The sequence below is a fragment of the Phyllostomus discolor genome, chromosome 7 (assembly GCF_004126475.2).
Source record: "Phyllostomus discolor isolate MPI-MPIP mPhyDis1 chromosome 7, mPhyDis1.pri.v3, whole genome shotgun sequence".
Taxonomy (NCBI): Eukaryota; Metazoa; Chordata; class Mammalia; order Chiroptera; family Phyllostomidae; genus Phyllostomus; species Phyllostomus discolor.
In genome coordinates, this window is record NC_040909.2 from 102938554 (window position 1) to 102951501 (window position 12948).

Here is a 12948-nt window from a genome sequence, read left to right on the forward strand (position 1 = left end):
AGATCAGCCACATAAGCTCCACGTTAGCCTCAAAGGCATACTAAGCCATAGCAGAAGGAACACAAACTCTGATGGGATCCAATTTGAGGCTCGTTTTTTTCCCATCACCTGGTTATATGACCAGCAGTAAGATCTTTAAGATATTCAGCCTCAGGTTACACCTCTATTAAATAAGATCAAGACTATTAACCCCAAGGAGAGGATCGTTGAAAGGAATAGAAGGAAGTAGTATGTGTAAAATACCTAGCACAGTGTCTGAAAATAGCAGTGTTTCAGTCAATTTTAGGGGTTTTCTATTAACTCTTATTTTTTCCTTTGATTTTTTTATTCAGTTTCTTTATTTATTGAGCATCTATTACATGCTGCCTGTTATGCTGAGCACTAGTGGTTCAAAGGTGAACAAGATTAATATTCTGCCCTGGAAGAGTTCATAGTCTGAGGAGACAGAAAATTTTCTTAACAGTATAATACCTGCAAAAACCAAAGTGAGTTCAAGATTAAGGGACAGAATTGAGGCCAGAGTGATTATCTCTCCTAGTGAAAGTCAAAGGAACTTTCACAAAGATGATGTTGACTGTGTGCCTTTTAAAGGACCAGCAGGAATGTGGAAGGACATTCCCAATGGGAGAAGCTTTGGAAAGCAGAGGGAGTGAGAAAGCCTGGGGACAGGAACTGGTTTCAGTTGGTGCTAGAGTGTTGAACGTAAGGGGGCTGGAGAGTTAGTCAGGGGCTCAGTCTTAGGTGTTCAGGTGCTTCATGCTGAGGTGTGTGGACCAATTACTCTAGTGAAACTCAAACTTAAAACTGGACCAGCTCATGATCCACAAAAAGTTTGTTTTGTGGGTTCACATTGATGTAAAAAACTTGGCCTGAAATGTAAGTCAACTACAGCACGAAGACATTATTTGGTTCAACAGACAGTGTTGTTTTTTTTGATTGTTCGTTTGCAGCACAGCCATCTCAGTGATGGGAGCATTACAACACAAGCTCCTTAACTCACTCTGGTTGGGCATTTTCAGGCTCACTCATCGGTGGGGCGACAAGGGCAGACTTTGCATGGAGCTGAGAAGGTGGACAGTAATTATGAGCGATGCTTGAGGGAGATTTAATGTAGATCACATACTGTCCAGTGTGGAGTTGGGCTGGCAAATGCCTGTGGGTGACAATACTATAAGCTGGGAGTCCAGCTAAAAGACAAGTGGAGAATACAAGTGAGAAAAGCTGAGGTCCTGAGCAGGGCAGGTAGACAATAGGGCCCAGATCCAGAGACACTCAGAAGGTAGAACATTCTCAGCCTGGGGAATGAATAAAGGGAATGAAAGAAAAGGAAATGTCTATAATGTTAGTTTGGGCTTGGGCAACTGGGTAGCTCTCATGGAATCCCATAAAACAAGAGAAGGCACCCGTGTATTGGAAAAAATTGAGTTAGTCGGGTAAACGTGTGGTTGAGATGTCAGGAAGCAGTTAGATTGCAATACTGAGTAAACATCAAAAGTAGTTTTAAAAAAAATTAAAATTGCTAAATATTTCTTGGAAATTTTAAAAAGAGAAACAAAGTCTAGACTGTCCCTACTATGCTCAATGCCTCCCCAAAATGTCAGTATCCAGGATCGCCAGCCTCTGAGCTTTCATCTTGTATCCCTGCTGTTGAGTAGATGATTTTCCCATTAACTTTTCAACAGGAAGGCCAGGTCTAGGACAGTCTTGCCAATAGCTGTGTATACCCTCAGAAAAAGGGTAATTGTTACGTCTGCTGAGCCATCAGAAATGAGCAGAGACTAGGGAAAAAATTGTGGACTAAGAATATTTATTCATAAAGAATGCATATTTATTCATGAAGAAGCAGTCCTTTCCTTAGTGGGCTCTTTCACTTCCCTTGAATTAGGGGCCCTGCTCAGAGACTAGAGTAAAGGAGGCAAATTCTAAGCCTAAGGCATTGCTGAGCCTACAAACCTTTTCCTCCTCCTTCAGTGTGAGCGGGAAGTTTTTCCCATGTGCTTGAATGGTACAAAATAGGGAAGGAGGGGTGGGTAACATTTGTACATTTTTCAATGATGGCAAGTGGAAGAACTTTAACATTTAGAATGAATAGATAACAGCCTGATTAGCAGACAGGAAGCTGCAGCTTTTTAAGTCTTTGAGATCGGATTACTTGATAACCTTAGTTTTCTTACACCCTTACAACTATCTCCTGCTCAGCACTCAATCTTCTGTGGCAAAGCTTCTACCAGATTTCCTGGATTTCAGAGTTCTTACCCCACCTAAACACTTCAGAGTAAATACCATTTATTACAGAAGGGCCTTAGCCCCAGACTTCATGACTAGTCTTGAAAAGTCACATAATATGTCGCCTGATGGGCAAAGTGTATCAACCCATGTATAAACCCATTTGTATGCCAGGTATAAACCAACCTGGCATACATTTACGAACCTATGTCTACCTGTAAATATAGTTTCATCACTCATCAGAAAGATAATATATGTTTGAAAAGGGAGGGAAAATGATAGTGTTTGGTTAAAATCTGAATTCTGTTTGGCTTCTGATGGCGCACTTCAAAATTCGCCAAACTCCAGAAATTATCTTTGGCTTTGAAATTATTTTTTTAAAAAGATTTCTATTGTTGCTAAAATGCTTCCTCCATAAAATGACAAAATAAATGGAGAGTCCTGAAAAAGAACTGTGACTATCTCAGTTATAGAAAATAATCACCAAATATATACTTTAGAATAAGATGAGTTTGCATCATGGGAAAACTTATTGTTTAAGGAAGGAGCAGGATGTACTTGGGGAATTCCCATTAGCACGGTTGAAAGTATGAAGAGTATACTGAGCTTCCATATATGGTGCTGGACATTCCTCAGTTACAGTCATGGCTTTATAAGCAAGGGCTACAACTTCACAATCTTTTGGGTTTGCTGACATAACGGTCCCCTGCAGGCTGGGTGCTGCCCGAGCCACCGTGCTCTGTAGGCAGTGTTTAAAGAGTGCATAGGGTACAGCTGTGCAGTCCCCCAGACACCTGAGTTCAGAATATTTTTGCATTTGCTTTCTTTCTGAGCTCCATGGAAAGCTGGAAGCTTCCCAAGTCTCCCTTGGGTTTGGCTTCCTGTTCACATGTTTTGTGGTCTCATGTCATTGTGCATGAAGTAATCGTCCCACATGCATGCACTGTCACCACAGCAAGATTCGTGCGGTTCAATGCAAGTTTTCTAACAAGGACATTTTGGACCTTCCAACAACTCCTTGGGGAAAGCAGTTTGGAACCAGTTATTTATTACTTAAGAAGGCCAAGGGAGCAAGGGTAGAAAGCACTTCTGCAGCAAGACTAAAGCCATTTGGAGGAGACAATTAAAGTACAACTGCCTAAGAAAAATAAACTTTTACCTTACACATCTGTCTAAATGTATATATGTGTACAGCATAGAAAAATACCTCCAGTTCACAGTTTAAAAATATCAGTTACTGTTTCAGCATTTCACTCTGAATGGTGCTAGTGTTTTCCACTGAGGGCTGTTATTTTAGTGACATTTTTCTGCAGCAAAATCTGATGAGTTTACGAAGTTTGAGAGCCAGGAAATGCAGCTCAGTTTCTGAACTGAGAAAGCCAGGAGAGTTAAGTGCCATCATCTACTTGCTTTATGGCATGGATTCGTAAGTGCTAAGTGCAATAACACTAATATAGAGAGAGCAGCCAAACCAAACTTTTCAAGTACAGCTCTTAAACCATCAAGCTTAACTTCCCACCATATTATCAGCAGGTGAAATTCTGGCACACACCCACACTTAGTTATGGATGGTAGCGTCAAATCAATGGGCATACGTGCCAAAGTTTTATAGAATTTTCGAACAGGGAGGGATTTGGAGGTCTTCCAATCTTATATTTTATTTTACCAACAGAGAAACTGAGACTCGTGAACTCTCTCTCCCCCTTTCTTTCTCTGAACACAAACACACACATTTCTGAGTTTTGTGCTGAGTCATTGCTGACAGAAAATGTCATAGCTCTGGCTTAAGAAAAAGGAAGGGTAAATGACCCAGAACGAGGCCAGTGGTCCCCCGTGCCATTCAGGTTTGTGTGGCCCAGCTTCAGGTCTGTGGGCCTACAATTTACCCTTGCTTCAAGAACCATTCAGGGTCTCAATTACATATTTTTGGCTGAAACTTGACTAAACTCGGAAACAAACCAAGGATCACTATGTGACTAGGTCCTGACTATCCAGTGAAGCTGTCAGTTCTCGGTAGTTACTGGGGCCACACTAAGATGGAACTATAGGATGTAGACAGAAACTGAGGTAAAACCCTTCCTCCAGGACCCTTAAGACTTTCCCAGAGAGGTGAGCCCTTGACTGTGCACTCAGCAGAAACTCTGTAATTAAATGCTGCATCCTGTGGCACAGATTTGCAGTGTTGGGGGACTGCTAGTGAGAGAAATCAATGAAAATTGAGGCTGTCAGGATATGGGACTTCAGCTGATCCGAGAATGGTGCTTAAAATTTGCATATGTGGAGGAAGTAACAGTAGACTTTTCAAGGTAAAGAACAGCAGAAATGAAAGTTTGAAGAGAATCTCATGGGAGGGACCCGGAGGAAGCCCGGCTGATTGGAGCTCCCCCGCATCACCCAGCCTGATCAGTGGACCATGGAGCCCTCAGCATTGACTTACATACCCCTAAAACCTAGGTATAAATTATTTGAATTATATTATATAACCATCAATCCACAAGAACAATATCACTATACTCAGATCATTGAAAATCCAAAATAAATTGCTAAGTAAATAAAAAACAAAACCATAAACCAATAATATTCTAAGGAATAATATTAATGACTTTATAGATGATGCTGTTTTGTTGAAACTAAGGAATAAATTTGTTTTAGCCAAGTGTTCCTTAATGGAATTCTTAAAAAGAAATATTTTCCTAAACATTTCTATTTGCACATTTAGTACTCTGCCCATTGATAACGAATTATCACCAGTTGGAACTTATAAAGGCGAAAAGGATCCAGGCAGTACCTCTCCTGGGGTCAAGGCTATGGATGTGAGAACTCTGCTGGTTCCGTCATCCTATCATCTTCCTCTATTCTGGCAAATATGACTTCATACAGCTCAGCAGGAAGTATTTGACTCTTGCGAGTATACATATATCAAGCAGGCATTTAGGCTGCCTTAGTTCTTTCTTTAATAGCCTGGAGCAACTTAATTATTACATTATTGTCCTATCCATTATAACGATGATAAATCAAAGTCTCCGTTTATACAACTTATGAAAACTCTGGTCTCATGCTATGAAAATGTCTTTTGATTGTAAATAACCACTACAAGGGAAGCTGTATCGTTATTGCTGGCTTAAAAAAAAAAAAACAACAAAACTCTTTCCAAGTAATAAATATTGCCAGTGTTTATTGAGTGCTTATCATGGGCCACAGACTCTTCTAAATATTTTTACATGGATGTTTGCTTGTAATCTTCACATCAGCCCTATTAGGTAGATATTATATTTAATCTTCATTTTTTCAGAGAAAAAATAGTGAGGCACAGAGAAATTAAGGAACTCATTCAAGGCCACATAGCCAATAAATGCTGTAGCCTGAAATTCAGGCATCTAATTCCAGGCCTGCTGCTCCTTGTAGAAGATCCAGAATAGTCACAGAAAGTTGTGATTTTAACATTGGTCTGTGCCAGCATGACCACAGCCAGGTGCTTACAGCCTCACATTCAAATCTACATGTTTACTTCAGGATATCATAAAGTGCCATGCACAAGTATAAATATGAACATTTATATGTCCTCCTGGAACATGCTTAAAATGTGAACATCTATGTGATGCTTCTAATAATCTGTAATGTTATCAGACATGGAAATAGAGAATATAGAGTTCTAGAGCTCATCCCCTCCCAAGAGAAGTGCAGGGGTGTGATCAAAGAGCCACCCGGGCTGGGTGTGCCGGATGACAGAGGGCGGGGTAAGTGGGTGGAGGAGCGAACTCCTGCTGGGAATGGGAAGAGATGCGATAAGGGTGACGTGGGAGGAAAAGTCCTGCAGCAACGGGGCAGCACCAGCGAGGCCCAGCTGCAACAATCTCCTCATAAGAGGGAAGTTTCTAGAACAAAGCAAAGGACTTGGAAATGACCACTTTTATCCTGAATCACCAGGGCCAGTTCAGAACAAGAGGAGATTCCAGGTCTATTGTGTTGAGGGAAATAATCTCCACCCATTACCTCTGAGATTCCCTTCTCTGTATTCTGTACACCAACATACAGTTGTATTCACTGGTGAAGAGGTAAAAAGAAAGTTCCAGATGAATGCCTTAACATTTACATGGGCAAGAGAAATATTTTTCAATGTAAAGGAAATTTTGAGTTGTTAGTGCTTGTCATTTTCCTATCCTTGTATCTTACAAGATATGTGTTATATATCTTCTATTTTCTCTCATAAGATATATATCATATAGCTTATATTTTCTCTTCAATCTCATATATTATATCCACATTCATATATAATGTGTACATGTTAAGTTGTGGTGTTCACGGCAGCAAAATTGCTTCGCCAAATACTTAATACATTAAAATAGGTGTTTCCTCTTATTCAAGATATCTAAGTGGATTTCAGGCACTTAAATTTTTCAACTGCCATAAATGCAGAATAGAAACAAATCTAACCACTTGTAAACGCTTACTTTGCTATTTATCAAGTGATAGCTTGCAGCAACTTTAGAAGATTTTGATTCAGCACATTTTCCTTTAAAATAGATCTCATAACCTAAAATGAGACATCATTCAACTTTTAAACCTGAAACACTTTGTAAACTTTTAAAAAGATACTCTCCTTTATTGGCTTTATGAAATCCAGTCAAAGAATAATATGCATTGAATCTAATGGAAAGTCTTTCCCTTGAGGAGAGAGTCAAATGGAAACTTCTACAAAAGGACCAAATTACCCACAAAGCTTCAGAGTCTCTGGTGAGTGACTGTAAAAAAGTCAGTCTGGGTGAAATTTGGAGAATATTATTCCTAATGACATCCTCCTTTTAAGCTGTGAAAGGGCAACAACGAATGGCTGGGAGAGAAATCACTGACGAAACACCACTGACAGCACTTTCGCATTCCCCCATCCTAGGTGCTGACGGCCACCCACCATCATCGGAAGAAGCTGAATTTGGCAAATGATATGCAGGTTTTCCAAGACAGAGTAATTGCTGAAAACCTTCAAAGGTACTCGTGTCAAATATTTATCTCTCAATTAATTGAACCAAGGTGCTAATTAACTCTGAGTGCTCCGTGTCCCTTGATGAGGGGAACAGTTCATGGATGGGGAATTTTTAAGAAACAGAGGAGTCCTCCGCCCTCCTGTGGCATCATCCTTGGGTGAAAGCTGAAAGGGGCCTTAAATGTGGCAGAGCGATCTCATGAAATCAGTCTTCAGGAATGGCAAAAGAACCGTCTGAAAAATAGGTATCCAAAGAATATAGAACACTATTTACATGCCATGAGCTGTTCAGGAAGTTCAGGGGAAGTAGAGGGACAGTGACCAGCAGGCCAGGTACACTGGGTCATGCGCAGACACAAGAGTCCAAACTGTATAGCTGTTCCCTGTCTTCTTCACAGTTGGCCTTCACTGTTTCTTGCCTTGGCTATATCATTAGCACCAAGGCCGCTGTGGGGCCAGGGAGGGTTATGGAGACCCACCTGAACAATATAACCCTGGTTGCAAAAACATGCTAGTGACCTTGATTCACACACGCTTACATCCCCATGAGTCTTCTCTCAAATGTTAACATTGAAAGGAGTTCCCTCCCAGAGGGGAGGGTTGGGTGGGTGGGCTTGATTGGGAGTAAAAGGGAGAAAACTGTACTTGAACAATGATTAAAAGAAAAAAAAGAAAAAAAAAGAAAGGAGTTCCCTCCCACCCCCAACCAAAACTAATGCAGTGGAAACTGTTGAGTTCCTCTTGATTTCCAGTTGCAGCTTTTCAAAATCTTTGCCCTTTGTTTGATTTTATTTAAACCTTGTATTGGCCCTGGCTAGTTTGTTGGGCATGGTCTGGGAAATCAAAAGGTCGGGAGTTCGATTCCTGGTCAGGCCACATGCCTAAGTTGAGGGCTCGTTCCTGGTTGGGCATGTAGGAGATGCACTTGGTCCATGTTTCTCTCCCTGTCTGCTCTGGCCATCTGGTAGTCAAAAGGTTGTGGTTTGATTCCAAAGTAGGGGTGCATGCCTTGGTTTTGGGTTCGATCTCTGGTCCAGGCATAGGCAATCCCTAGTCTGGTGCATGTGGGAGGCAACCAATCGGTGTTTCTCTCTCCCTCTCTTCCTCTCTCTAAAAGCAAAGAAATGTCCCCAGGTGAGGATTTAAAAAAAAAAAAAGTAAACCTTATATTGGCCCTGGTTGACTTCAAAAAAGTCTTAATCACTAAAATATTAATGAACCTCACAAAACAAAACAAAACAAAATAAAGTCTTCAACAAGTCTGGCCTTAATATACTTCTCTTTCCAATACATATAGAATTAAACTTTTTTCTTGTCTTCATACTACAAATGGCAAGTGAAGATGGGAAATGGTCGAAAGTATATGGGAGACTGCAGTTAGTTCCTTGACATAAAATCATGGTCACTGGCAGTCACTCCTTAATTCTCGAAGCTTTGTCTGCAGGTGCTCTGGGGAATTACCAGTTATGTACTGGATGCTGGTTATCCACAAGTTCAGTCAACAGTGGGAGAAGACATGTTGCAGTTTAAGGCTTCTTACTTCAAAACTCTAAACAGGAGAGGAAAAAAGTCCAAAACAGAAACTAAGAAAGATGCCCATTTAGGAATAATTTCAATAAACAGTGGAACTGCAACTTCCTAAGAGCTCTTTCCTCATCTTCTGGAGTCAGTTTTCTAACCTTTTCATTGTGAATCTCTAGTCGAACACACCACTTTTTCTGTAGGAAAGAAAGAAGCTGGTCTTCAGGATCACGCCATTCAAAATTAACTATAGAAGAGTGTGGAAAACCCTTAGTACTGGAATTCTCCTATACTTCCCAAGGGGTCCCCGGGAAGACCTAGTGTCTCAATGCCATCTCTTAGCTTCTCCTGTGTATGGAGAGGCCACTTCTATGGAATGCCGTGTTGTTTAGTATCTTGCCAGCAATCTTTCATTTCACACTTTGCTTCAGTGGGTAGTTTCACCACTTTAAACATAATGTCCTTTTCATTTCTCAGCATGTTCTTATTGAGAAAATAGAAACGTGTTTAATATTGGATGAAGTTAGAATCACTTGTTCAGATTTAACATACATGACACTTTTTTTTTCCTTAAAAATCCGTGGACCTCTAGTATGAGCAGGCTCCTGTCTGCTTTTTTCTGTCTTTGGGCTGGAAAATTCAGCCTAACCAGCTGCCCGTGTCAGAGATCTCTGCCCCTCCTCATCTGTCATTTGAGAAGGATTAGATAGGTAGCTGAGTCACTTCCCACCACCACACTGTATTCATCGGTCTACAATCCTCCCATTGGGGAAATTCTGTAGAAAGAAACCAGTCCTTTGTGTGTGTGCTCCGAACAGTCAGGTTTATAAAATCAGGACCACTTTAACGTACCTTAGGGTTCAAAATGCTGCCCTGTGCATTTTTGATTGCCTGTCTACTCGTGTCACCTGGGTAATAAAGTTCTTTCATTTAATATTTTTCCAGCTTTAAAAACTGCTTACCTGCAGCTCATTGAATTTGGCCTCGCCTCCAAATACATAATGCAAGAAACAGAACCAGGAGATGTTATAAGGCTGCCCCAGCATCTCCTGGCTGTTCAATTGCCAGAAGGTACTTTCCTGTTCCAAGCAGACATAGGTTGGATTCACATATAGTAAGACACCAAAAGGACAATTAAATTTCACAGCTTGGGAGAGATTTTGAGGGTTCTTGTCAAAAATGTTCACACCTGTGGAACAGACTGCTATTTCTGTGGAGCCTAGTTTTTGGCTTGAGATACACCTGCCAAAATCTGAATGGCTGCTCTTGTACCTTCTGAACTCAAACACTGCCCTGCCAGACAAGGGTTGGTGTGCACAGACGGATAACTTGAAACAGTGACTGTGTTGTTCGTAAGGAAATTAAGATGTTTCCTAGCCTTGTTCACACCTACTTGGGATGGAAAATTTTAGCATAAGCCCTCCTTAGCTCTGCCTCTCTGGTATTTTTTTAACATTACTTTAACTACTTAAGGTATACTCAATACATCAATTTCAATTTAAGTTGATTTTAAGAAAATAGTTCACAGACTATAATACTGAACTAAATTTCATCAAGGACTCGATTTCCAATGTGGACCCTAAAAACTGCTAAAATTATCTTCATCTTGGTATCCAGTGAGCATTCAAGTCTTGGTGCAGAATATAAGGGGTTGAGTTGGGGTGCTAAGAAGCAAACTATTTGTGATCATTTCTCATTAATGTTTCTCATTAAAGAGGGCAATTTATTACATAAAATCCTAATGTTAAAATAATGTATTAACTGTAAAAACAATATACTATCTACCTAATAGGTAATTATTTAAGTGTTCAAAGAAACACACACACCTAACCCAAGCTTATGTCTTTTGTATATGATTATATGTTATGTGGAATCATAGAAAATTGCTGTTATTTGACTATTTCTGACCTACAAAAGCAGCAGATTCATGTGGTCCTGCCTAATATTTTACATAATTGGAGTCTTAGAGAAGGTACAATTTATTCTGATTTTTTTACTTACCTTTATATCAAAAGTGCATAATTTCTGCATTGTCTGCATAGTTCGTATTTTAAATTCATGCATTGTGTTCACGATGGATGTGGAACATATAAATTGATGTGGGACAAAATAGTTGATTTTGATTATTTTTCCTGCAAAAGGCATCATAAAATACCCCACAATCAATTCCTTTCTTCACATAGCCACTCTATTTGGTTGCTTTTTTAATGCCAGTTTTTAAACTAGTGTCTTCTCCTGCATCTTCCTTTCATCCCCCTGAAATTAAATACTTTCCCACACGGGTCTGCTTACAAACCCAAGCACTAGAGCAAGCGTTTGTGTGCACAAGCACAGAGATCTGCACACATGTGTGGATGTAGTTAAATGGATCTGCTTGGACAGTACATCCACAAAGCTGACCAGTTGGTGTTGAAAGAAAATACCAAACTCCAGTGGGATGAGCAGCATTGTCCTCAGCAGGCGGTGCACATCTTTAGCTGGATCCTCTCCACTCTCATCTGACTGAGACCTGTCCCAGCAGATGGCCCTCTCAGGATGCTTTGGCTGCCAATAGAACAGTGCTTTGTCTAATATGATGAGGAAACAAACCAACCAGAGGAAGACCCTTTGCTCTTGCTATAATGATACATACTGGCAGGAAGTTAAGAGGAAAACAACTATTTCCCTGGGGATGAAGGGTGGGGAGTAGCGGGGAGGGAATGAGCAGTTCAATTATGACGAGGGTGGGTACTGGAGGACTGGGACAGTCACAAGTGTAGATCAAGAAAAAAGAATGTGATGATGTCATTCTTACTGGGACAGTCGCTGAAATGAAATTGGGTCATACACAATGGTGGTGTTCTATGCCCAGGACCATAAGTGTTACAAGAGATTACTTTGTATTGTAGTAATGCTTTTCAGGAAGGGTCTAATGGCCCTGCTCACATTAAGATAGCCTCAAGACATTTTCAGGATGCATATGAAGGGCAGAATCATTCCATCCAGTGCTGAAATGGCCTACACTAGGTTCACAACATTTGTTTAAGGTCCCTACGCCCCAGCTTAGGATAGAAAAAATGCCTGCATTCCTACAACACAGTGAATTTCAAGAAGCAGAATGCAACCACACAACATGGTATCAGGCCAGATATTTTAAATTGGTGCTTTTTTTTGTAGGATAATTTTGAATGGCAATTTGAAGTTAAGACAGAATATATTTATCAATACAAAGTTGGCACTTCTTGAAAAAAAAAATGCTGCCTTGTACCAAGTTAGGGCATTTTTAAGACTGATTAATTGTGCTTGCAGAAGAGGCATTCGATCTGTGTTGATCTTGAGGTCCCAGAGCCCCTGTGGGCAGATCTATTTGATTTTGGGTCCCTTCTCTCAGTGGTGTCCCAATTTATCCTCATCCATCCGCTCAGATTTCACAAGAGGTCATCACCATTACAAATGAAGTTTAGATTTTCTAAGAAGTTATCCCTGGAATAGTTAGGTGATAAGCTCAAATCCTGTTATTAAGATTCTGTTGTTTTTGTATTAATAGGGCTTAAAACAAGTAAGTCATTGAGGGTAGCCTTAATTTTTTTTAGGATATTTTTGCTGTGTGAGCCTTTCTAATAGTAGGACTGGAACAGTGTAGGCTGTTACAATGGCATCTGCAGCTTAGAGAATTTGCAAAACTTAATGTTCAGTTTTGATAAACCACTAGTCTTCAGGTGCATGTATATACATATTCAGGGTTAAGGTCCTTCTCTCTTGTAGACTATACAAAATGTAAAAATAAAATTAGATTATAGTGGGAATTCATACTTGTTTTGTGATTCTGCTCTCAAATCATTAGGGAATTTTGGGTAGTAATCTAGGGTGAAAGGAAATAAGTGGTAGATTGTGGCTATCAAAATAGAAAGAGGCACATTTTGAAGGAGCCCTTTTGGGGGCAGATTGTAACATGAACTTCAGTGATTTCTGCCTCCCGTATTTTTAAATTAAAAGTAATTAGTCTATAGGGCCTTTGATATAGAACAGTTATTTAAAAATTAAAAAGGTAACCAAAATACTTTCAAATAAATGGCCAGCATCATCAGAATTCCCAGGTGTTCAAGACACTATCTAATTTTCTTTTCTGTTTATTTTCTAGTAGGTTAAAGAACTCGAAGTCCATTGTCCATAGCCACTTGACAATAGCATCTAAAATGCAGGTCTCACTTTAAGCAAATCCATTATATGCAAAGCAAGTA

General features: G+C 40.0%; 1 protein-coding gene across 4 annotated transcripts in view; it reads left to right on the forward strand.

Moving 5' to 3' along the window:
* Positions 1-12948, forward strand: part of SULF1 (sulfatase 1) — a 163006-nt gene that overhangs the window by 25319 nt on the left and 124739 nt on the right. For 3 of the 4 annotated variants that reach the window (XM_028533688.2, XM_036031199.1, XM_028533687.2), the window contains one exon: positions 7118-7212. The exons of the other annotated variant lie outside the window; for it this stretch is intronic. The gene's annotated coding sequence lies outside the window, so the exon portion shown is untranslated. The remainder of the gene's footprint in view (positions 1-7117; positions 7213-12948) is intronic. 4 annotated transcript variants of the gene reach the window in all.